This window comes from Orcinus orca, chromosome 10 (genome assembly GCF_937001465.1).
Source record: "Orcinus orca chromosome 10, mOrcOrc1.1, whole genome shotgun sequence".
Lineage (NCBI taxonomy): Eukaryota > Metazoa > Chordata > Mammalia > Artiodactyla > Delphinidae > Orcinus > Orcinus orca.
In genome coordinates, this window is record NC_064568.1 from 74,463,357 (window position 1) to 74,485,927 (window position 22,571).

The following is a 22,571-nucleotide window of genomic DNA, read 5'->3' on the forward strand; positions in this document are numbered from 1 at the left end:
GGGAAACATTCATAACAGATGAACCCAGAAGTGTTCATTTAGCCAAGAAAAACTTAAACTCGCAGCAGAGATGATCTGGTCTAAGTGACTTGCTGCTGGCCAACAGGACAGCCGTCTCAGGTCAGAGCAAAAGCAAGAGTTAGGAAGCCATGGGTGGATCAGCCTGTCTGTGGCTTCGGGGCTGAGGAAGTTCTGGTCCCAGCTGTGGGTGAGTGTGCTCTTCAAGCCTTCCTCCCACCTCGCCCAGGAAGAGTGGGTCAGAGCCAAGAGCCACACAGATGTTCAGATGTTCACTGTGAATGAGCAGAGGCAGCAAAAAGGCACGGGAAGGAGAGAGCTGATGGGGTAGAGACAAGGGTGGGAGGGGGCTGCGGGAGAACTGGGAGAAAGGGCTGGCAGAGCCAGTGACAGTCCTGTTTGCTTTCTCCTAATTAATGTGGTTTCCTTACAACCCTCCTGCTGATTCCAGCTGGTCAACTCAAACCATAACAACACGTGGCCTGATGGCCAGGGCCAGGAGCTGAGGCTGGGCACCTCCCAACAAGGGTCCGGTTTCCTCTGCCCCCACTGCCCCTCCTCCCCAACTGGCTTTGTGCAGATGAGGGAAGGGACAGCACTTCAGTCAGGGTTGAGGTGACAGCCAGGGACTGCTGGTTTTGGGCTTGCCTGGCTGCTCACCTGGGTTTCCCATGACCTTTAAAAAAGGGGCAGTTCCCTGCTTGTTTGGGCTGCTGCCTCCAAACAGCTTTGAGTGGGGGTGGGTGAGGAGACCTTGACAAAGAACCCCTTGCTCAGCGGGGGCCTCTCTACCTACAGGTGTGCCCTGTTTGATGCAATGGGCCTGGAAACAATCAGGGTGTGTCCAGAGTCCTTGCTCATTCAGTGTTTTCCAGCAACTTTTCAGTGTTGTTTCTTTTCCTCACCAGGACTTTACTCTGTCCAAATTACTCATCTTATCCCCTTATTTCTTCATTGATCCATTTCGAAAGCACGTTTCAATCGAGCAGCTACTATGTGCCTTTTGTGAACAAATGATTACATGTATTGGGGGAACACTCTCCAGGGTGTTGATAAAGAAACATTTTGTAAACTAGATGATTAGCCTGGGGCTTATTTGCTTTCTCTCCCCTCCCTGCTCTTCCCTTCGAAAACTAAAAAAAAAAAACACACATCAGGAAAAATACATAAAGTTTAAATGTACCATATAACAGATTAATTGTAAAGCAAAACTGATTCATTTCTATGCTGGATCACTACAGCATGCTGCTGCCCTGAAACGGATAAGGGGGGAAAATACAAAAGAGAAGTGGGATTGGTGAGAAGCAGCTTTAGGGGCCTTCAGCACCCCAGAACCTTTCTGGAAAGTGAGGCCAGAGGCAGGAGGCCCCAAACAAAACTGCCAGAGGACAGAAAGCCTGCAGTGCCCTTTGTGTGCACTCCCCAGGCCCAGGCCAGAAGCCTCTCCAAGTGAGTGCACCCTAGTCCAGACCCCCCAGTGCTTGGCTGGATTTGCCTCACCCCAGCTTCACCCAGTGGTGGGGGCCAGTGAGACCCACTCCACTCAGTTTCCTCCCAAACCAGGCAAGCCCTGGTTGTGACTGGGCATTTCTGCAGAGGGCTGGATGACCTTTCAGAAAAGGCCTTCATGTCCCTGTCAGGCTGAGAAACTCATCAGATTTCTTTTTCCCAGCGCCTCAATTCAGTTATTGTATAAGGAGAAGGTTTTTAACCTTTTAGAACACTTTGGAATTGCTGGCACATTTTTGCTACTGGGTATAAAATGGCACCTAGGGAGATGCTGTCCCCTGCATGCACATGGGGACACCTACAAAAGCAAAAGGAAGGAGCTGCAGACTGAAAATCAGGCTCTGCTTTAACCAACTGGCGACCTGAAGTCAGATACTCACGCTCTCTGGGCCTCAGTTTCTCCATCTGTGAGGAGTTCTGTGTGGTTCTAGAATTCTGGTTCTGTGAACATTCCCATCCTTGTAACCTGGAATGGCAGAGTTCAGTCTTCAGCTCCCACCTCCCCACTCTGCTCTCTTTCAGGGTCTCAGCCACTCTTGCCCTTCAGCTTTCACCTTCAGGCTGATAAGAGCAGCATCCACAGCAGTGCTTCTGTGAGCTCCAGCCTCTGGCTCCGACTACCTGCAGAAGTTTCTATTTGGTTCTTCTGAAGGAGCTTAAGTACACACCATGTCTAAGTAAGGCCACCACCACCTTCCTGATAAATGCTGTCAGCGTTGTCGGTCTCCCTCTCACTTACAGAGTCACCATTGACTGCCCTCGTCCAATTTCCAAAGTTTTCATAAGTTTCATAAATTTCAAAGTTATCTCATGATTTCCCCCTCTTCCTTATCATTTAAATTTCCACCATCTTCTAATACCTCAATTTGTCCATCGTCTTCAGTTTCCCCATCTCCAATCTACTCTACTGTCTCTGTCTGATTTTCCTAAACACCCCAATCACTTTCCTGCTCCATGGCATCTCATCGCCCACAGCTGGAGTCTGAATTTGCATTTTTAAGGAACTGGAAGACTAAAGTCTGAGAACTGCTGACTAAGGGGAATAAAGTCCCAACTCTGCGGCCTGACGTGAGTGACGTGACGTGCCTCCCACTACCCTTCCTACTCTTTTCCTCCCTCTTCTCCCGCACAGACTCTCAAAACCCACCCCTGCTCATTTTCCTTCCCTCCTCCACCTCCATCATGTTCCTCTTCAGGGGTGCCCTCCCTCATCTCCTAGTCGGAATCCCCCACTTCTTTCAAGGCCTGGCCCACCCCTTACCTCCTTTGTCTCTTTCTGCATTCTCTCTCTCTCTTTCCTTCCTGCCACTTCAGTGCTTGTCTGCCTTCTATCTCTGGCTCCTTAGTTACATGCTATTGCACATTAGCCAGGACTCTCTCAGTTTTGACAGTCATCCAATTTGTAGAAGGACATTTGCTACCTTTTAGAACCAACCTAGGATGGGCAGGGTTCAGTGGGGCCTCCGGACACCTGGAGCCAGAGACTCAACCACCACCGGGCTCTTCCCCTCCTCCTCTTGTCTCTGTTTCTCTCTGCACTTTGCCTTTATTCCCTTGTTCTCTGCTCAGGAGACTGCCAGCAGTTCCCAGCCTTGAGGCAGGGGCTGAGTCACTAAGATTGGCAGTCCCCAGTGGAACTTGATGGAGAAGCTGCAGGAAAGGCAAAAAGAAGAGCAGTTTCCCCAAAGAAGGGAAGTACTGTTTCAAGAGAAAGAGAAAGTGCTGGACAGAAAAGCCAACAAATGGCCACCACTGTATTAGTTAGGAGTCATGTCAGCTCTTCATGGCAGAAAACTCCAAACAGCAGCGACTTCAATAAGACGGCAAAGGACTCTGAGACCCAAGCTCCTTTCAGCTGGTTGCTGTGCTATCTCTTAGTCCTAGATGATGGCTTGAGCTCCAGTCATTCTGCCCTTATGGTCTAGGGAAGAGAAAGGAGAAAGACACAAAGAATGGCCCTGGAACTCTCTGGTAATCCAGTGTTTAAGACTCTGAGCTCTCACTGCCGAGGGCCCGGATTCAATCCCTGGTTAGGGAACTAAGATGTCACAAGCTGCGCGGTGCAGCCAAAAATAAATAAATAGAAAAAAAAATAGAATGGCCCAACCTGCCGTCCTTGAAAGACGCCTTCTGGAAGTCGTACATGCTTTAGCTTATATCCCTTATATTGCCAGAACTGAGTTATATAGCTATCCCTAACTGAAAGGGCTTCTGGGAACTGTCTTAATTCTGGACAGCCATGTGCACAGCTAAGAATCAGAGGTGCTGTTACACACTAAGGAAGAAGGAAAGAATGGATGTTGGAGGACAGTAGATGTGCCATGACCCTAATCCATGAGGTGCTTTGAGGGGGCATTTCCCGCTAATGGGGACATAGTGCTATCAAGGTGGCCTGCTCCGTTTGTGGACAGCCCAAACATGCCCCTCTGTGGCTTATACCTGCTGGTCCTTGCTCTGCCCTCTGACCCTTTTCTACACCATGGTGTTTAAATGGTTGGAAGACAACACTGGCACCCAAGTCTCTGGTCTGATCATCCTTAACTTCTATCTTTCTCTCATAAGTTCCAGACCTCAGCGCCCTGGTATGCAGCTGGGGCTGGTCAGTATCCTCCTTAAAATGTGATGCTCTAAGCTGGGCCCAGTGTCCCAGATGTTGTATGACCAGTACAGGATATAATTTGGGCTCTTGGCACCCCCATTTCAACACCCTACGTCTGTTAAGGTCCCCAGATTGAGAGAGAATGTGCCTGGCCCAATGGGCTTGTCCTCTAACCTCACACTCATCCTGGTGCTAAAGAGCTCACACTCTGTAATCTGCTCCTCTTCCAGACTGACCCCAAAGCAGGACTTTACAAGAATCTATGCCAATTGCCATCTTGCTCTTGCGGGCCCTTCATTTAATATCTTGACTGTCAGCTGGTGGATCTGTTTTCCCTTCTGACTTCTGTGAGCATCAGGGGCCATGCCCTCTTCATCTTCCATGTCCCCCATGCAGCTGTTTATTTTTTGTCTTCCTTTGGGTAAGTTTATTTCCCTAAGTAAGGTACAAGATCTCTCAGAGCAATGGAAACCCACACCCTGGATTCAGAGTATGTCACAGATTGGGCTCCTGAGAAGTAGACTCGGAGGCAGAGGCTAGCATGCAGTGGGTGTTCTAGGAGAGCTCCAGGATCGGAGTCTGCTAAAGGGAAGGAAGGGGGATCGGGAAGAGGGAGGGGTCAGGCTGCAGTGGGGCTCAGTGAGCTGCCGCAGCCTCTCACAGGGAGTTCTGATGCTAGGGTGATCCTTCAGGGTTGACTCAAGCAGGGACAGGAGGGTCAGATCTTTATATCCACATGACAATCAGCCATCGGATGTGGGCAGGTCACCCCCACTTCAGCCAGGCAGTCTCCACAGGGGTTGGCCGCTCAGGCCTTCTGCCTGCAGCACACTCAGCAACTGGAAAAATACGCCCTTTATTCCTGAAGTGGGGGTCTGAACAGTGCCTCATGGAGTCTGCCACAGAGTGGAAGACCTGGGGGCTCTAAGTTGCCACTAACCAGCTGGGTCAGCTGGGGCCAGTCCATTCACCTCACTGAGCCTCAGTTTCTCCTCTTGTACAAAATGATGTCTGGGGAGTCACCAGGTGCGATGGGCTGAGAGTGATCGGAGTTGGTAGGAGCTCTGTTCAAAGCCTGATCTGAATCCAGAGGCGATCCTCAGGTCCCACGTAAATCCCTGACCTTACCTTTGTTGCTGTGGACATTATCAGAGGGTCAGGGAATCACTTGGGTCCCAGGCCAGGGATGGGCATCTAGGTGAGAAGGGGGCTACTTTAAGGAACAGCTGGCAGGGGCCCCTGGGGAGCTCTACTATTTGGAATGATTTTCCTCAGAGTCCTGGAGAGGACTGGTAGGGGGGTGGGCAAAAGCCACACAGTGGTTGTCAGAGACTGAATGTTTGTGTGCCCCCCACCCCACATGTGTGCCCTAACCCCCAGTGTGATTGTATTAGGAGGATAGGCCTTTGGGAGCTGATTAGATTTAGATGAGTCCTGAGGGTGAAGCCCCAGCAATGGGATTAGTGGCTTTATAAGAAGAGGAGGAGACACCAGAGCTTCCTCCGTCTGCCTTGTGAGGCTACTGTGAGAGCAGGACCATCTGCAACCAGGAAGTGGACCCTCACCAAGAACCAAATCTGTTGGCACCTGGATCTTGGACTGCCCAGCCTCCAGAACCGTGAGAACTAAATGTCTGGTTTTTAAGCCACACAGCAGTATACAGTATTTTGCAGCAACCCACACTGAGTAGGACAGTGGTAGTGGGGTGGGGGGGCGACGGCTGAGAAAGCCTGGGGAGTCACTGCTGATAGGAGAGTCAGGAGACCTGGGTCTCAGCGCTGGGTCCACTACTGACTGGCTGTGGGACCTGGGGCGTGTCCCTGAGCTGCTCTGGACTCCAGTGACCTCACTGGAGAGTGAAAGGTGGAGTGTGAGTGTCTGAGGTCATATCTGACTTGATGGCCCCATCCTTCTAGAGATGAAGTACATCCTTTGCACCTCCGTCCTGGGGCTATGATGGGTCGGGGGAGAGGCTGGGAGCCAGGGGAGCTAAGCTTCCTCCTCTCTTCCTTCATGTTGGCCCTGCTGTCCCTACAGAAGCCACTGCAGGCCCCTCAGGAAGCCTGCCCTTGGGTGGAGGGGAATGGAGTGAGGTTGGAAGGTGCTGTGGGCAGTGAGAAGACTGCAGGGCCAGGAAAGGGCAGTCACAGCATCCCCTCAGCACTGTCCTTCCGGGCTGGTGGCAGTCTCTGGGTGAGCTTTGGATCTGACAGTTTCTGGGTGAATTGATTAAAGTTAAGGATATTAATAATAAAAGAATGTAAACTAGATTTTCTCAGTGACACGGGTCTCATGACCACGTGGTATGTGCTCTACGCACAGCTCGTGTGTGTGTGTGTGTGTGTTTGTGGGGAGGGGGGAATGTCTGTCATGTTTGGAAAAATGCCACCTTTTCCCTTTTCTCAGTTTCCTTTTGACCCCTGAGAAAGATTTTCGGTTGTATTTATCACCACAAGCTACCAAGCCTTGGAGCATGAGAACCCAGGCGAGGAAGTGGAGCCAGCCTCTGCTCAGTCCTGTGGGTGGTTGGAAGGTACCCGGGCACAGGGTGAGGGAGGAGGCCTTCTTTGCTCTCCCCTATCTAGCCCATCTGACCTTTCCCTCCTCTCTGAGAAGCTGCATGTGGGCTTGAGTGGAGGCCAGGGGACGGATGGGATGCTCTTAGGGGGGCATCTAGCTCAAGACTTCCAGGCCAGGTTGGTCCTGGGATCTCTATGGGGACCATACCACAAGCCCAGCTGCCCCTGTCCCTGAAGGCCTGTGCATGTCACCTGCCTCAGGCCTCCAGGCTTCCAGATCTGAGGGTCTCTGACCAGTGGACTCACCCCTTGTTCTCACACCAGTCCTGGGAGGCAGGAAAGGGCAAGCAGAGGAAGTTCTTCTTTCTGGAATGACCTCCCAGCTCAAGAGAGGACTAGTGACTTGCCCAAAGTGACACAGCAAGTTAGAGAAAGAGTCCTAGTCAATCAAGTGACCCTACATCTAGAAATAGAGACATTGTGTCAATATTTGCTCTATCTTGCTGGGAGAGGGGAGGGGCTGGAAAAATTCTTTTTGGCTGGTCAGGTAGTCCTGTGGGGCAGAATATTCCTTGTGGTTGTTCCCATGGTCACCTAAGAAGTGCCTGCTTTGCCCTTTCCCCCTCTTCCCCCAAATCTGCCCTGGGAGCTGGTGGAGGGAGGGAGCAGAATCCAGGAAGGAGGGAGGGAGAAGCCAGGATGGAGAAGGCAGAAAGGGAGGAAAGGGCTTGGGGACAGAGGGAGCTGGAGAATGAGCAAACAAACAATGTCCTAGAAAACAGCTTGCTTCCCCTTTCCAGGCTCCCTGCCTGCCTGCCTTCCCCACTGGAGATGGTAATTTAGAATAACGAGTCATAATTTGATTACATTCTCTTCCAGTCTCAAAGGGTAAACAAGGATCTCCTGTGGAAGGAAGGGACACGCGGCTTAGGCTGTGGCACACTCCCTGGGGCCTAGACAGGGGTTACCCCTCCTCCTGGGTATGCCTGAAACACGTATTTGAGTGGCTTCAACCCCCGCATTTTCTATCAGGGTTTACATTCTCCGTCTGTCTCCTGCCCCTTCTTCCCCTCTTCCTCTTGGCCCTCCCCAGTAATGTCCTCACCCTGAAGCCTGCATACCGTGTAAATATTTAAACCCATCTATTATTTCCTGTTTATTAGCAGTGTAAATGCTGAGTTCATTTATTGTGCATCTGTCTCCCTGTAGCATCTCAGAAGGAAAGGCCTGAAGGCAGGGCCTGTGTCCACCCTTCCCTGGAACAGCCTTGCTCAGGCCTGTGGTCAGCTGTATCACCAATTCTGGCTGTGGTTTTACTTTCTCCACATTTAAAAAACTGTGGTAAAATATGCATAATGTACAATTTCTCATCCTAACCATTTTTTAAAAAATTTATTTGGCTGCTCCGGGTCTTACTTGCGGCACGCAAGATCTTCATTGCCATGTGCGGGATCTAGTTCTCTGACCAGGGATCGAACCAGGGCCCCCTGCATTGGGAGCACGGAGTCTTAACCACTGGACCACCAGGGGAGTCCCCATCCTAACCATTTTTTAAGTGTACAGCTCGGCTGTGTAAAATACATTCGTAATGTGCAACTTTCACCACCATCCTTCCCAGAACTGTCTTCGTCTTGTAAAGCTGAAACTCTGTACCCATTAAACACTAACTGTCCATCCCCCTCTCTCCCCAGCCCCTGGCAGCCACCATTCTACTTTCTGTCTCTCTGATGTTGACTCCAAGTACCTCATGTAAGTGGAATCATACAACATTTGTCTTATTTCACTTAGTATAACGTCCTCAATGTGCATCCGTATTGTAGCATATTGCAGAATTTTCTTCCTTTTTAAGGCTGAATGATATTCCGTTGTATGTATAGACCACATTTTGCTTAGCCATTCTTCTATCGACGGACACTTGGGTTACTTCCATGTTTTAGCTCTTGTGAATAATACTGCTTTGAGCATGGGTGTACAAATTAGCTTTTATTATTTTTTTTACAATAAAAGTTACCTATTCCTGATTGCTTACTATGTGCTCAGAACCGTGTAGACCTAATCACTTAGTTATCACAGGTACCTCCCAGGTGGCAAATATTCTCTCCACGAGGCTCTGAGAAGCCAAGTAATTTGCCCAAGGCGAGGAAAGGGGAGTGAGAGGACCAGCATCTCTGTGTGCTCCAGCCATGACATTTTATTGCATCGTGTTGATGATGGACTTGAAGAAGGAGGCCAGGGTATATTACCTGCCCTGCACCCCCCAGAAAGGGTCTACTTTCCCTGACCCTCTGCTCAGTTTGAGAATCCATCCTCCTGTCCGTATGATTCTGTCAGGCAGGGGTCTCCCCCCGGGCTGCACATCTTTTTTTTTTTTTTTTTTATTCAAACATAGCTCTGCCAAATAGGCTGTCCAACTGTCTACTCTATCCACTTTTAGCAACTTGAATTTTAATTAAAAAATAAAAGTTTCAATGTTATATAAAAAAAAAAGAATCACGTGTGGAGATTTAAAAGCAGACGGCCCCTAGGGCCAGAGCCCAGGCATCAGTCGTTTTTATTTTTTATTATTTTTAAAAATTTTTTGGCTACACCGCAGGGCTTAGCAGGATCTTAGTTCCCCTACCAGGGATCGAACCTCGGCCCATGCTTTGAAAGTACCAAGTCCTAACTACTGGACCGCCGGGGAAGTTCCCAGGCATCAGTCGTTTTTCTTTTTTAATTAAAAAAATTTTTTTTTATGGTATAATTGACGTATAACACTATATTAGTTTCGGGTGTACAACATAATGATTTGATATTTGTATACATTGTGAAATGATCGCCGCAATATGCCTAGTTAACATCCATCTCCACAGATAGTTACAAAAATTTTTTTTCTTGTAATGAAGACTTTTAAGATCTGTTCTCTTAGCAACTTTCAAATACCTAGGCATCAATATTTTAAAACGGCCCCCCACCCCCGCAAATGCTTCTTGGTGCTCCCAGGGTTGAGAAGCACTGGGTTAGAAGATAGGAGAGGAAGGGGACAGAAGTATTGACACCCTCCCCCCACCATTCAGCCTCTTTGTCTTCCCCTGCGGCCCCGCCCACCCACCCAAGTCCAATGGTTCAGAACCCCTGAGATGCCTCCTCCTCTGCCTCCAGAAATTCTGTTTAGTGTGTGTGTGCCTCACAGACAGGATAGCCTGGATACAGGGCCCTGCAGGGCCCCAGATGGACCTATAAAGCCCATCCAGACCCCAGAATGAAAACAGTTGCTGACACTCTGCAGGCTGCTGGCATTTTTGTCACCGCCCATGGGGGGTGGGGGAGAGGGTGGTGAAGTGGAGGGCAGGGGTCAGTACATCATTAGAAGGGTGGGGAATGGAGGGAGTGGGGAGTACGGGGCCCCACAGGGCAGGGCCAGGGAAGTCATCATCCATTCCTGCCCCCAGCCCTTTCACCATGGCTGTAGCACATCTTCCTTTGGTGTCCCTGCAGCAAGACCCACCTGTCCCCCCAGTCTCCCTGAGCTCCTGTTAAATCCAGGGTGGTGGCCGGGGCCCGGAGAATTTCTGGGTTGGGCTCTGCCCTAAGGTGTCCAGCCTCAGGGGCTGCTTGGTGGGGGCATATTGGGGTGAGGGGGATCTGTCAGCCTGTCCTGGATTTCTTCTTTTGAGCCAAGAACCCCAAGGTCCATGTGGGAGTAGCAGTTGGCCAGCTCAGTTCCCACAACAACGTGGAGGATGGGGGCAGGGGCACAGCAGAAGGAGGGCTGCCTTGGGCACTAGAACACTTGGGTCCGGCCACTGCCATGCTTCATGACCTTGGGCAGTCACTTCTCTTCCCTGGGTTTCAGCATCTCCATCTGCATTATAAAGGGGTTGGCCCAGATCCTTGGTTCTCAAACTCACTGCACATTGGAATCCTTTGGGGGAGGCTTGAAAACTACCCTTGACTAGATTTCATCCTCAGAGACACTGATTTAATTAGTATAGGTTGTGGTCTGAGCATTGGGATTTTTAGAAAATCCTCAGGGGATTCTAATTTATAGCCAAGTTTGAGAACCATTGTTCTAGATAACTGCTTCCTGACCACAGCCCCATCATGGCATCCATAGAACAAGGTAGTATTTGTTCTATGTTACCAGAGGTGATCACAGAGGGTGCTCCAGCTGCCCACGTGCCTGGCTGTCCCTAAGGACTGCAGGGCTCAGTGTCTCTGTATCAACAAGAAGCTCTTGTGTCCTTCCAGCTGAAGTTTATTGCCTCATTGGTCCTCCAATCGAGGCATACATGATATTCGTGCTGAAGTCCCAGGCACTTTACAAAGTTATAGGTTACACGTGGGGCATCTTCTTGCAGCATCAATTTCCTAGAAGATGTTAGGAGAAAAATTATGATTCACCTTGTAAGTAACTTAAGACATTAAAAAAAAATACAGGTTCAAGAGGGAGGGGATATAGGTATACTTATAGCTGATTCACTTTATCGTACAGCAGAAACTAACACAACATTGTAAAGCAATTATAATCCAATAAAGATGTAAAAAAATAAAATAACACAATATAATAACAGATATGTATGGCTATATCCTGGAGTAGAATGCAAAGCTCACATATATTTGAAGCTAAAAGATCAGATGTCAAAAGAATTTGACCATTGTGTCAGGAGGCATGGGGGCGCTGTACTCCCTGACTTGGATGACAGTTTGAGGAAAACACTGGAGAAGCCTTGAGTCAGTCTGTGCATTGGTACATGGATCAGAGGCGAGGAGAAGCATTAACTTCTGACAGTTCAGGAAGGCTATCTGGAGGAGGTAGAATTTCAGGGAGGTTCTTGGGGAAAGGGGAGGAAGAAAGGAACTGGTTGGAAGAAGGGCATGGCAGGGGCTCTGTAGAGCTTGCAGCAGGAATATAAGCTCAGATAATGCCTTTCTTGCCCTTGGCCTATGAATTTAAAAAATTCCCCAAAGATCCCTCCAATATACACTCCTACCCTAGTCCACACCCTTGAGGCTGACCTGGCCCTCAGACCGCCTGCCTGGAGTAGCTGGCGCAAGATTGCAACACCAAAGCCCTCTCTCCCTTGCCTGGCTTCAGTGGCTGCTGCTGAGTCATATTGCAGAGGTAGCTGCTGACCACCCAGGCAGGAGAGCAGCCCAGTTGCCCCAGTGCCCTGCTATTTCCTCCTACCTATTCGCTCTAGTCCCCAGGCCTGACAGAAGCCCTCGGTGCTGCAGGGTCGAGAAAAGACTTGGGGAAGGAGAAACTGAGTCTCCTCTGTTTCTCCTGTGAAGTCTGCCTGGCAGACTGCCCCCCCACCCCGTGGCTGCCGAGAGATTGGGCACAGCCCAGAGAGACGGTGAGAGGGACACCCTTCCCAGTGGTGAGGGTGGGTGCTGCCGGGCCTGAGCCCTAGGTCCTCCGTCCAGTAGCGTGGCTATCAGAGAGGGGGTCATGAGCCCCAGATGCCACCAGCTTCTTAGCAGAGGGGCTGCTCTTTCTCCTTGGCAACTGGGCCAATAATGCCCTGGGGCACTGAGCATCCTCTCCAGGCATGAGGACTGACCCTTGCTTCTGTTCATCCCACCTCAGGGAGGTAGTGCGGCGTACTTGTTGACAACATGGACTATTTGTAACTTCGCTGTTTATTCACCATTGTGTCCTAAGTGCCCAGACAGTGCCTGGCACATAGTAGGTGTTCAGTAAGTATTTATAGTATAAGCAAAAGGAGCCTGACTCTGGATTTGAATCCCCTTGGTAGATACCGTGGGACTTCTCTGTGCTTTACTTGCTTCATTCTGTAAAACGAGGACAGTAATAGAATCTACTTCATAGGATTAATATGTAAAAAGCCTTGAGACAGTGCCCAGTATATGCTAAACACTCAATAAGTGTTTGCTGTCATCTTAAATCTCTCACCTTATTTCCAGTCTCTCCTCCCCCATGAAAGGCTCTCTTTGCTCTCCTCTGAGCCCCTGCTGGAGTTACGGTCGATAGCAATGGGGACCAGCTGGACCTGGCATTAGCCACCTTTGGGGCCTAGGACAGCGTCCAGACCAGCCATGTGTGGGGTTCTCTTCCTTTCTCTTCCCTTAACATGCCTGTGGGTGAAACACGGTTCAAACACACATAGACAGGATCCTGCTTTGTGTGAAGGGCAGCAGGGGCCCGCAGACCATGAGGCTGACCATCAAGGCCCAGGGTTCCCCCCTAGCATGTCACGCCCTTGCTTACTGCCCCTCCGTGGTTCTCTGTCTCCTGCAGCATAAATCCAGGACCCTGCAGGGGCCCGAGTGGCTCCCAGCCCTCTGCTTCCCTCCCCTCTCCATCTTGCCTGTGGTTGATACTCTTGGGCTCCGCAAGCCGGTCACCCCAGACGACCTACCCTCCCCAGCTGGCCTGCAGTCTCCCAAAATATAAAGCATATGCTCTCCAGAGAGAGGCTGGCCTGGCCGCCACACAAATGCGATGGCCTCAGCGCTGCCTGGAAAGCTCATCCCCTTCCCTGCTCCCCCTGACCTCATTTATTACTTTTTTCAAAGTTCAGCTCGAACATTAACTAACTCCTTTAAGTAGCCTTGACTGACTTCTGCATCCATCGGGCTCACATATGTCCTTCCCAGCGTCTAACTGATGAGGACCCTCAGTGTACTTCCTTGTTCAGGCACCGCTTTTCCCCAATGGATGGGTAACTTCTGAGTGGGCCAGCGTCCCTGGTGCCTAACACAGGGCTTCCAGTGTAGTGAGCTCGGGGAAAACTTATGGGAGAAGAATGAATGGATTTCTTGGGGTGTGTATTTACTGGTACACATCAAAGCTGAGGGTTGTTGTACCCCGGGAGGGTGTAGGGCCCCTCTGGTGGGCTGGGACACACTTGGGAGCACGGGTGGTTAGTGGGAGGGGTCAGGCCACTCTGGGCTGGGATTAGCAGTCTGGGAGCTGGAAAGCCCAACCTTCTTGTCTCTTGACTGTTTCCTGGTGGCCTTGCTGGGGCCTCTGCCTGCCAGGCAGGGATTTGGGGTCAGATCGACATTTGTCTCTCTTCAGGAGCTGTGTTGTTCCCACCTTTAATCTCTGGCATGGGTGGCCGCTCCAAGCTGTAGCCATGAGGGACCCCCAAACGTAGTCTTCTGCCCTTAGGGCTCTCAGCTCAGGTGCGAGTCAGAAGATGCTGAACACCTTGGAAGGTGATTGTGTCCAGCCCCCCACCCTCCAAGCAGGCCTGGACCGAGAGTGGTCCTCCCTTTCCTGGAAAAATCTCTGCAGAGGGAGATTGTATAAGGCAGCGGTCCCCCACCTTTTTGGCACCGGTTTTGTGGAAGACAATTTTTCCACGGACGGGGGTGGGTGGGGTGCTGGGGGTGGTTCAGGCAGTAATGAGAGCGATGGGGAGCTGCAGATGAAGCTTCGCTGGCCCTCCCGCCGCTCACCTCCTGCTGTGCAGCCCAGCTCCTAACAGGCCGCGGACCACTCCATGGCCCCGGGGATTGGAGACCCCTGCTATAAGGCCTTTTCTCCACCTCTCAGCCCCAGGCTCTGGCTGGGCTGAGCCCTTCCATCTCATTTGTGCTGTGACCAGGCCAGGCTCTCTCTGGAGAGCATATGCTTTATACTGTGGTCATGTGAGATAAAGTTGGGAACATATGCTCTGGGTTCACACTGTGTTCAAATCCCAGCTTTGACACTTGTTTGCAGTGATGTTGGCCAAGTTCCTTCATCGCTCCATGCCTCAGTTTCCTTATCGGTACAATGCGGATAATACAGGGTTGTTGCTAGTTGGTAAGGTTGTTGTGAAGATTAAATGAGGTAACACATGAAAAGCTTTTAGAGGAGCACCTGGCAGGTAGTAAAATGCTCAGTTAACATGAGCTGTTATTATTATACAGCAGCTCCTTTCCTGCTCCAGATCTGGCCCAAGTTCCACCCTCCCTGTCTATCTTTCCACATCTACACACTTACCTTACCAAACCAATTCAGTCTGACAGACATTTCCTAGCCGTGCTCTATGTGTGAGGTCTGAGCTGTCCTGTGCTAGGCATTGAGGGAGGAACAGATGTGATAATTTGGAGTTCCTGCCCTTAGGATGCTGTGAATCCCCTGGACAAATGACGTGGTGTGCACGGCAAGCACCTATGAGGCTGGAGATAAAGGATGAATAAGACAAGTTTCTGCCCCCAAGAAACTCACAGTCCAGACGGGAGGCTGGTTTGGAAACAGACCTGGCAGAAAAACGAAAGGGCCATTTAATACAGAAGCTGCTGCCACTTTTTCTGCTTTCTAGGAATGTACTGTGTTTCGTCTTGAGGAAGTGGTTCTTTTGTGGGGAAGATACAGCAATGGGCCCTTTGGGAGAGACAGGCCTGGCCTTGAATAGGTGAAGATGAGGTCAAGAGAGAAAGTTTTGCATATTACAAGATGTTGAGGAAACTGGCATGTCTGAGGCAGCTGGGCAGAGAGAGGTGCGGGTAGGGCCCTCTAAAGAGGGCCAGTTGGTGAGGACCAGCAAAGACATCTCTAGGCAGAATGAAGTCTCATCTTTTATTTATTTATTATTTATTTATTTATTTTATTTTATTATTATTATTTTTTGCGTTATGCGGGCCTCTCACTGTTGTGTCCTCTCCCATAGCGGAGCACAGGCTCTGAACGCGCAGGCTCAGCGGCCATGGCTCACGGGCCCAGCCGCTCCGCGGCATGTGGGATCTTCCCGGACCGGGGCACGAACCCACGTCCCCTGCATCGGCAGGCGGACTCTCAACCACTGCGCCACCAGGGAAGCCCCTATTTTTTATTTTGGCTGTGTCATGAGGCTTGTGGGATCTCAGTTCCCCAACCAGGGATTGAACCCAGGCCATGGCAGTGAAAGCACCGAATCCTAACCACAGGACACCAGGGAACTCCCAATGAAGTTACATCTTGATTTTAAAAAATTATTATTTTTTTCTTAGTAATATATTTGCATATATCAAAATTTTAAGTGTACGAAGGTGTAAACAATGAAAAGTCTCCCTCTGCCTTGCCCCCAGCCACTATCTCTTCCCAGAGATAGTCTATGCACATACAGCAAATGTATATAAATCTATGGTCCTTTCCCTTTCTTTCACAAATGTGTCCTTCACAGTATCCTGCACCCAGCTTGGTATTTACTTAGTGATCCTTCTTTGGGCAGCAGGGGCCTTTGCATTATTATTATTTTTTTACAGCTGCACAGTGTTCCATTGTGTGTGTACTGGGGCTTATTTACCCAGATGCCCATTGTTTCACCTCAATGTTGAAGGTGCTTCCCGCTCTGTGCTGTACTTTTCCACCGTACACTTGAACCTTCACTTAAGTCTGCCACATAGATGTAGGCCTGGTGAAGCTTAGGAGCAGCTCACCAAATGTCAGAGAGCTTCATGAGGAAAGACTTGGGAGAAGCCCCCCATCCCCCAGCCCTCAGAGATTCGGGGAAGGGCTCTGCGGGTGGGGCTCAAGCCTTGCATTGGATGTTACAGGAAAGGGTAAGTCAAAGAGGTCCATGGTCAAGGAGTCATCAGATTTGCGATGCCCAGGTTACAAATAACAGCAACATATTGTGCATAATTAGAAACGCAGACAAATATGATGGTGCCGGCAGAACTCCAGCCAGAGCCGGAAGGGACCCCAGAGACCACTGGGCACTCCTACCTCATAGTCGTAATAATACAGACAGTTAACAGTTATGAGCCAGGCAGCATCCTGAGTGCTTTATATCGATCCACCTGTTTGCTCCTCACACTAACATTTGAGGGGGATGCTACCACCTCCCCACTTCAGTTAAAGATGTTGAGACACAAAGAGGACACATAATTTTCCCAGGTTCACAGAGCAGCTGGGTGAAGAGCTGGGAATCAAAACCCAGGAGTCTGGAGTTTCTGGTCTGGAACCTATGCTCTGAACCTTGCCATGTCCCCCCGCTTCACAGGTGAGGAGACGGAGTCCAGAGGGGCAGTCACACAGCAGGTTGATGGCAGAACTGGGGGGCTAGAAGCCAGGACCCCATTTAGGACCCTCCCTCCAGCACACTGCCTCAGTTTGCCTGATGAGCCCAGAGTGGGGCGGGGTGGTGTAGGGGGAGGGGCCAGCAGAGGTGTGGCTCTGGGGGTGGGGGAGGCGAAGACGAAGGCTGTGGTTAGCTCTGGGTGGCGGCGGTGGTGGTGGTGGTGGTGGGGACAGCCTGGTGCCTGGGGACATGCTGGACGCCTGACATTACAGGTTGGTCTGGGCTGTGTCCCAAAGACATGTACTGTCGACTCAAGAGATATATCTGACTCTTGGTGCTCTTCCAGCTGTGGTTTGTCCACAGAAAGTGGCCCAAACGAACTCCTTGCCCTGTCCCCAAGCCCACCAGGTCTCTCCCTCCACCTGTCATCAAAAGCATGGCTTTACCACATGAGCAGGACCCACCGTGTTTTGGGGTGGGAGGCATTTACTCAAGAAAACAAAGACACCACATGCAGGTTAGAGCTGTGTATACAGTGAGGACTCCATGAATGTTCTTGGTGGTCCCCTGTCAAGGTCTCATGGAAGCGATTTGGAGATCAAGGGTGATGGCTTCAGGACTCTCTGACTTCTTCCAGGATGGGGCACTTTCAACAACTGTCCCAGTTAGACTAGGGAGCACCCTACCTTGCTATGCCTCGACCTCCAGTCACAGCCCAGGTGTCTGTCTGCCTCAGCACTGAGTCCACTGGTGGGTCTATCTCAGATCGAGACATCAAGCCCCCTCCAGCTGAAGACTGGGAGCAGGGCAGTGTCCTCCCTGCTTCCACCACACTCTGCGTGCCCTCCCATGGCTCTGCTCCTGTTGGCCTCGCCCAGGCACTGTGAGCACCTCGAGGGCATCTCAGCCTCCCAGTCCCTGGTACAGTGCCTGGTACTTGGTACGCACCTATTAAAGCCCATGGCACAGAGGAGTGAGCCCACCAGCCCACCAGGCTGTCTTGGAGGAACGCCGTATCCTCGTCTCTTCTCTAAGTCTGGCCCTCGCTGAGTACCCCCTTCCTGGGAGCTTGTAGTTCTATCCAGCCTGCTTTTTTTTTTTTTAAAAGCAGCTTTCTTGAGGTGTAATTCACATACCATACAATTCACCCACTTTAAGTGAGAATTCAATGGTTTAGTCTAGTCACAGAGTTGTGCAACCATCCCCACAGTCAGTTTTACAACATTTTCATCACTAGCCTGCCTCTCTTTTGGCTGCACCCATCCTCCTCAGCTTTCAACTACCCACAGTCTTCCACAATTAAAAAAAAAAGTCTCCCTTGACCCTGCTCTGCACTCTCCGGCCATTGTGCAATATGTTTCCCTCTTTCTGTGACTAAACCTGAATGAGTGGTTCACACCCTCTGCCTTCATTTTCTCAGATTCAATAAACATTTTTTAAAAAGCATCTACAAGGTACTATGCCAGAAGTTTTCATATACATCATCTCATTTAATCCTCATAAACATTTTGTGAGCTGGGAATTATCTCTATTTTAAATGTGAGAAATCCAAGGCAGAGAGGAAGTGACTTGCCCAAGGGGCTTGGCCGGGATCTGGTTCCAGGTCCATGTGAATCCAGAGTTGGTGCTTTGCTTTACTGCCTGTGGTCAAGTCCAGCTGCACAGTCCAACTGCTGACCTTCTCACGCATCACATGGGCTGGGCGCTCTGCACATCCTACCACCCCTCAGATGACCTTGCTGTGCCAACCAGATTGATGCCCTTCATGCCAGCTCATTCTCTTCTCTAAGCCTTTGTTCAAGCTGTTCCTTCCACCTGGCATCCTTTTCCTTCTTCCTTTCTACCTTGGAATATCTGAAAATTCTTTTTTTTCTTTTGGTCTTAGATCTGGCTCAGATCTACTCTCTTCTTGAGAACTCCCTATATCTTTGGTTGAGCCTACCTTTTCCTGAGGGCTATGGCTTGTTTGTTCCTTATCTAACAGCTTGGTCTTTTTACTGAAATAGTTTTAAATTTCCTGGGACTCTGAAACCACATTGGTACCCTACAACCCACAGCTTGCTGTGTTATGAAAGGAACAGATGCTCAGTAAGTGTTCTAGAAGAAAGAAAAGAGGGAGAGAAGAAAGGGAGGGAGGGAGGGATGAAGGGAGGAAAGGAGGGAGGGTTTGGAGGTGATATGGTGGCAGTGATGGTGGGAGTCTCAGGAGATATGGATGGGAAGGTGTTTTCAACCGTGAAACCTATTTTAAGGGCAAAATAAAACTGGTGTCCTAGCAAGGGGCCTCACATATGCTATGTGCTCCGTGATTACTGTTTGTATTAAGCTGAATGACCTCCACTGAGACCCCGCTCCTGGACATGGTACTTGTGTCCTCCTCTGGGTAAGCAGTCTCCAGAGCAGGGACCATGTCTGTCCCTGATCACTTTCCCGGACTCAGCACAGGGCCTGATACATGGCAGACCTCCAAAAATGCTTAGCAAAAAAGTGAATTTACCTTTCAAATAGCTCACCTGAATCCCCCAAGATGTGCTGTCCCATAGGTGTCTTTGGGATATATACCAGCTCAGTCATCTCATTCATTCAAGAAATATTAAGCACCTACTATGTGCCAAGCATAGTTCTAGGTCCTTGGTATATGGCAGTGAACAAAACAGAGACATTTGCCTGCCCACATGGAGTTGGCACTCTAGTGGTTGAGAGAGATGATAAAGAAGAAACAAAAGTAAGTAAATTATAGGGTATATTAGAGACCTATAAGGGCTTTGGAAATTAAGAGTTGAATAGGATAAGGGGGAGAAGATTGAGAGTGTTGATGGCAAGGTTGGTACAGAAGCAAATAGTTTGGTCAGAGTAGGCCTAATTGAGAGGTGAGATTTAGGATCAAAACCTGAAGGAGGTAAGGGATGAGCCATGAGGATGTTTGGGGGCAAAGCATTCCAGGTAAAGAAAACATCAGGAGCAAAGGCCCTGAGGCAGGAAAGTGCCTTGAATGTTTGAGGCTAGTGTGGCTGGAGCAGAGGGCACAGGGAAGGTGGTAAGAGGGGAGGGAGGGGGCAGAGGTCAGATGTGTGGGTGCTGGAGGCCATTGTACGGGCCTGGCTTTTATGCCGAGTGGGAAGTAACACCGGGGTGTGTTGAGCAGAGGAGGCAAGAGGTTGGCTTGAAAAGGGTCAACTCTAACTCTGGTGACTGTGTAGAGAGTAGACTGTAGGGTCCAAAAGCAGAAGGAGAGAGACCTGTGAGAGGCCCCTGAACTAAACCAGGAGAGAGGAGATGGCAGCTTGGCGGTTGGGAGTCGTGGGGTTTGAATATATTTTGAAGGTAGAGCCAACAAGACCTCCTGATGATTGAAAGCAAGAGGTAGGGGAGAGGTGTTGATGGTGGCACTGAGATTTATGTCCTGAGCCATTTGTTGGAAGGATGGAGTTGCTGTTAGCTGTGATGGGGAACCTGTGAGTGAAGTGCATTTGGAGGGAAAAATCAGGGGTTTGGTTTTGGACACGTTGAGTCTGAGACCCTAGTGGGCACCTAGGGAGCGCTGACGCATAGGCAGTTGATTGCTCAGGTCTAGAATCCTTTGCTCTGGGTGGACTTGGCTCTTTAACACCAGCGCAAGGCTGCTGACAAGCACAGAGGGTGCTGGTCCCATAGACGAGGTCTGCCCAGTGCATGGGGTGGCCCTGTTTCTGAGGCTTGGTTTCCTCATGTGCAAGATTGGTATAATAATACTCATTTGGGGGCTTGCTGTGGGGGTGTGTCAAATGAGACAGTAGACGGAAAGCATTTAGCGCAGTGCCTGGCATAAAAGGAGCACTCGAATGGTTGTGAAAAAATAACGAGGAGTCAACCTGGATTGGCTACTGCGGACCAGTCATCAAACGGGTTAAGGGGGTGTGGAATGAGGGGTGGGGAGAGGAGAGGCTGAGAATGGGGTCAGAGCCCGGAGGGGGGGTGGGGGGGAGGGGGGGAAGGGGGGACGTGATTTCATTGTTCCAGACGGACAGGAGCTTGTTGACCGGCAGGAAAAGTGTGGACGTAGCGCCATCCAAGTACAGGTGCTGGATCAGCTCCTTGGCTTGGGACTGAGCAGCCGTGCTTTGAGTGTCCCAGCCAGGATGATAACAGGCAGGGCAGGCTGTGTGGTGGCCTGGGGACACCGCCCTTTTGCAGTAGTACCCATAGGAGATATTAGCCAGTCCTTGGCTTTTTAAAGCCCACGTCTTCTAAGGGGGAGAATCCAGGATTTTCTCAGCTTTTCTTTCAGGCCCAGCACAGGGCTTGGTGTGTAGCAAGTCTTCAATGAATGTAAGCATCTGTCCTTCCCTTCATAGCTATAAAATGGTGGCTAAGAAACCATATTTTCCAGAATTGCTGTGATGATGACATGCGATAGCACGTAAGCATCTTTGCAGCAGTGATGACATTGAACCCCCGGGATAACTGAGTCTCAGAGATGTTCAATAACCTCCCCAAGGCCACAGTTACTATGAGGTGGAGGGAGATTTGAGGCAGTCTCCCTCAGCAGGGGGTCTTCAGCAAGTTTAGAAAGTGAGGAGGGCAGAGGTGGGCAAAGAGGAGGGAGAGTCAGGCTCCATCTGGGTAGGGCATGGCTTTCAGAGCAGGTCCAGGTGTGGGGTGAATGAACTGGATGCAGTCACTAGTGAGTGAGACCCCAGAAAGTGGGGCAGGGTGTGGAGTGAGGGGAAGGCATCCCACGCAGCTTCCTGCAGCTCTTAGAGAGGAGGAAGCCAATGATTTGGGGTGTGAACCAAATCAGGGAACCCTCTGGCAGGGGAGGTACCATCTTCCCATTGCACAGATGAGGCTGCTCAGACCTGGAGAGGGTAAGGACCTTGTTCAAGGTCACACAGACCAACAGTAATGGAGCCAGGATTGTGACCCAGCTCTGCTCAACCACAAAGGCTACCCTCTATCCACTACACTATGTGGTTGTTGTCATGACCCCCAGGCAACAGGGGGATGGACAATATCAGATGACTTTTTGCAGATCTCTTCCAGCAGAAACATTCTCTCAGTCTCTGTTCCCTGGTCTCCCTTCACACTCTCCCCTGCCTCCTCCCTCTCTCTTCCCTCCTCATTACTCAACCCCTAGTAACCCCAAGGGCAGGCAGACGGTCTGCAAGGCTGGAGGAGGAGGAGACCAGCTCTTCTGGGTGACGCATATGAACCCTCTGCAGCCTGCCCGCCTCCATCCCCCGCCACCAGCACAGTGGGGAGGACCCCCTCCCCCACCCCATCCTCTGCAAGCATCCATGGCTGAGGGGTCCTTCCCAGAATTAGCCACCAAGAACAGCTGGAGCACGGAGGCGGAGGTGGGGGAGGGGACGGAGGCTAACAGCTTCCAGATGTGCCAGGGCATGAGAGAGCCGAAGGAGCCTCCGGTCCAGTGGTCTCCTGCCGTGGCTGGGAGGCTGGGATGAGCTGGCTCCCGTGTCTGGGACTTCCAGAACTGCCAAGGCAGCTGGGCAGATCCCTACTCAAGAACCGCATGCAAATCCATGTGTGCAGGGCAAGGGAGACTTCCGTGCTGCACCTGCAGGGGCCCCTGGGAAAACCCTGGCAGCCCATCTGCTCTCTATGCCTTTCTTCTTTTAATTAACATCCAACTATTACTTTATTTATATTACTATGCTTAAGTTACATGGAAGAGATAATTGAGAAGTTCTACCCCATTTTGGGAAAAGTTTCCAATCAACACCAATTATGTGGTGACAGATAACTAGAACTGGTGACATCTTTGGGTCAAGACTGACAATGAAGCATGGGCTCTGGTGCTGTGGTTCATCTCCAGCAAGACTGCCGTGATGGCCAGCACAAGCAATACGAACGTGGAACCTTTAGGGTTGGTCCCAAATTTGGATCTCTTCCCTAAAGCTAGCAAATCGAGTAAAATAACTGGGTTAAAAAAAAAGTTTTAAAATGAAGCCAAGTAAGTTTAAAACTATACTTGATACCTTTTCC

The 22,571-nt window shown here is 50.4% G+C and overlaps 1 long non-coding RNA gene across 1 annotated transcript in view; it reads left to right on the top strand.

The window, feature by feature from the left end:
- Positions 1–22,571, top strand: part of LOC117200595 (uncharacterized) — a 66,159-nt gene that overhangs the window by 4,452 nt on the left and 39,136 nt on the right. The window contains exon 3 of the long non-coding RNA XR_004482197.2: positions 8,337–8,394. This is a non-coding gene — a long non-coding RNA (uncharacterized LOC117200595). The remainder of the gene's footprint in view (positions 1–8,336; positions 8,395–22,571) is intronic.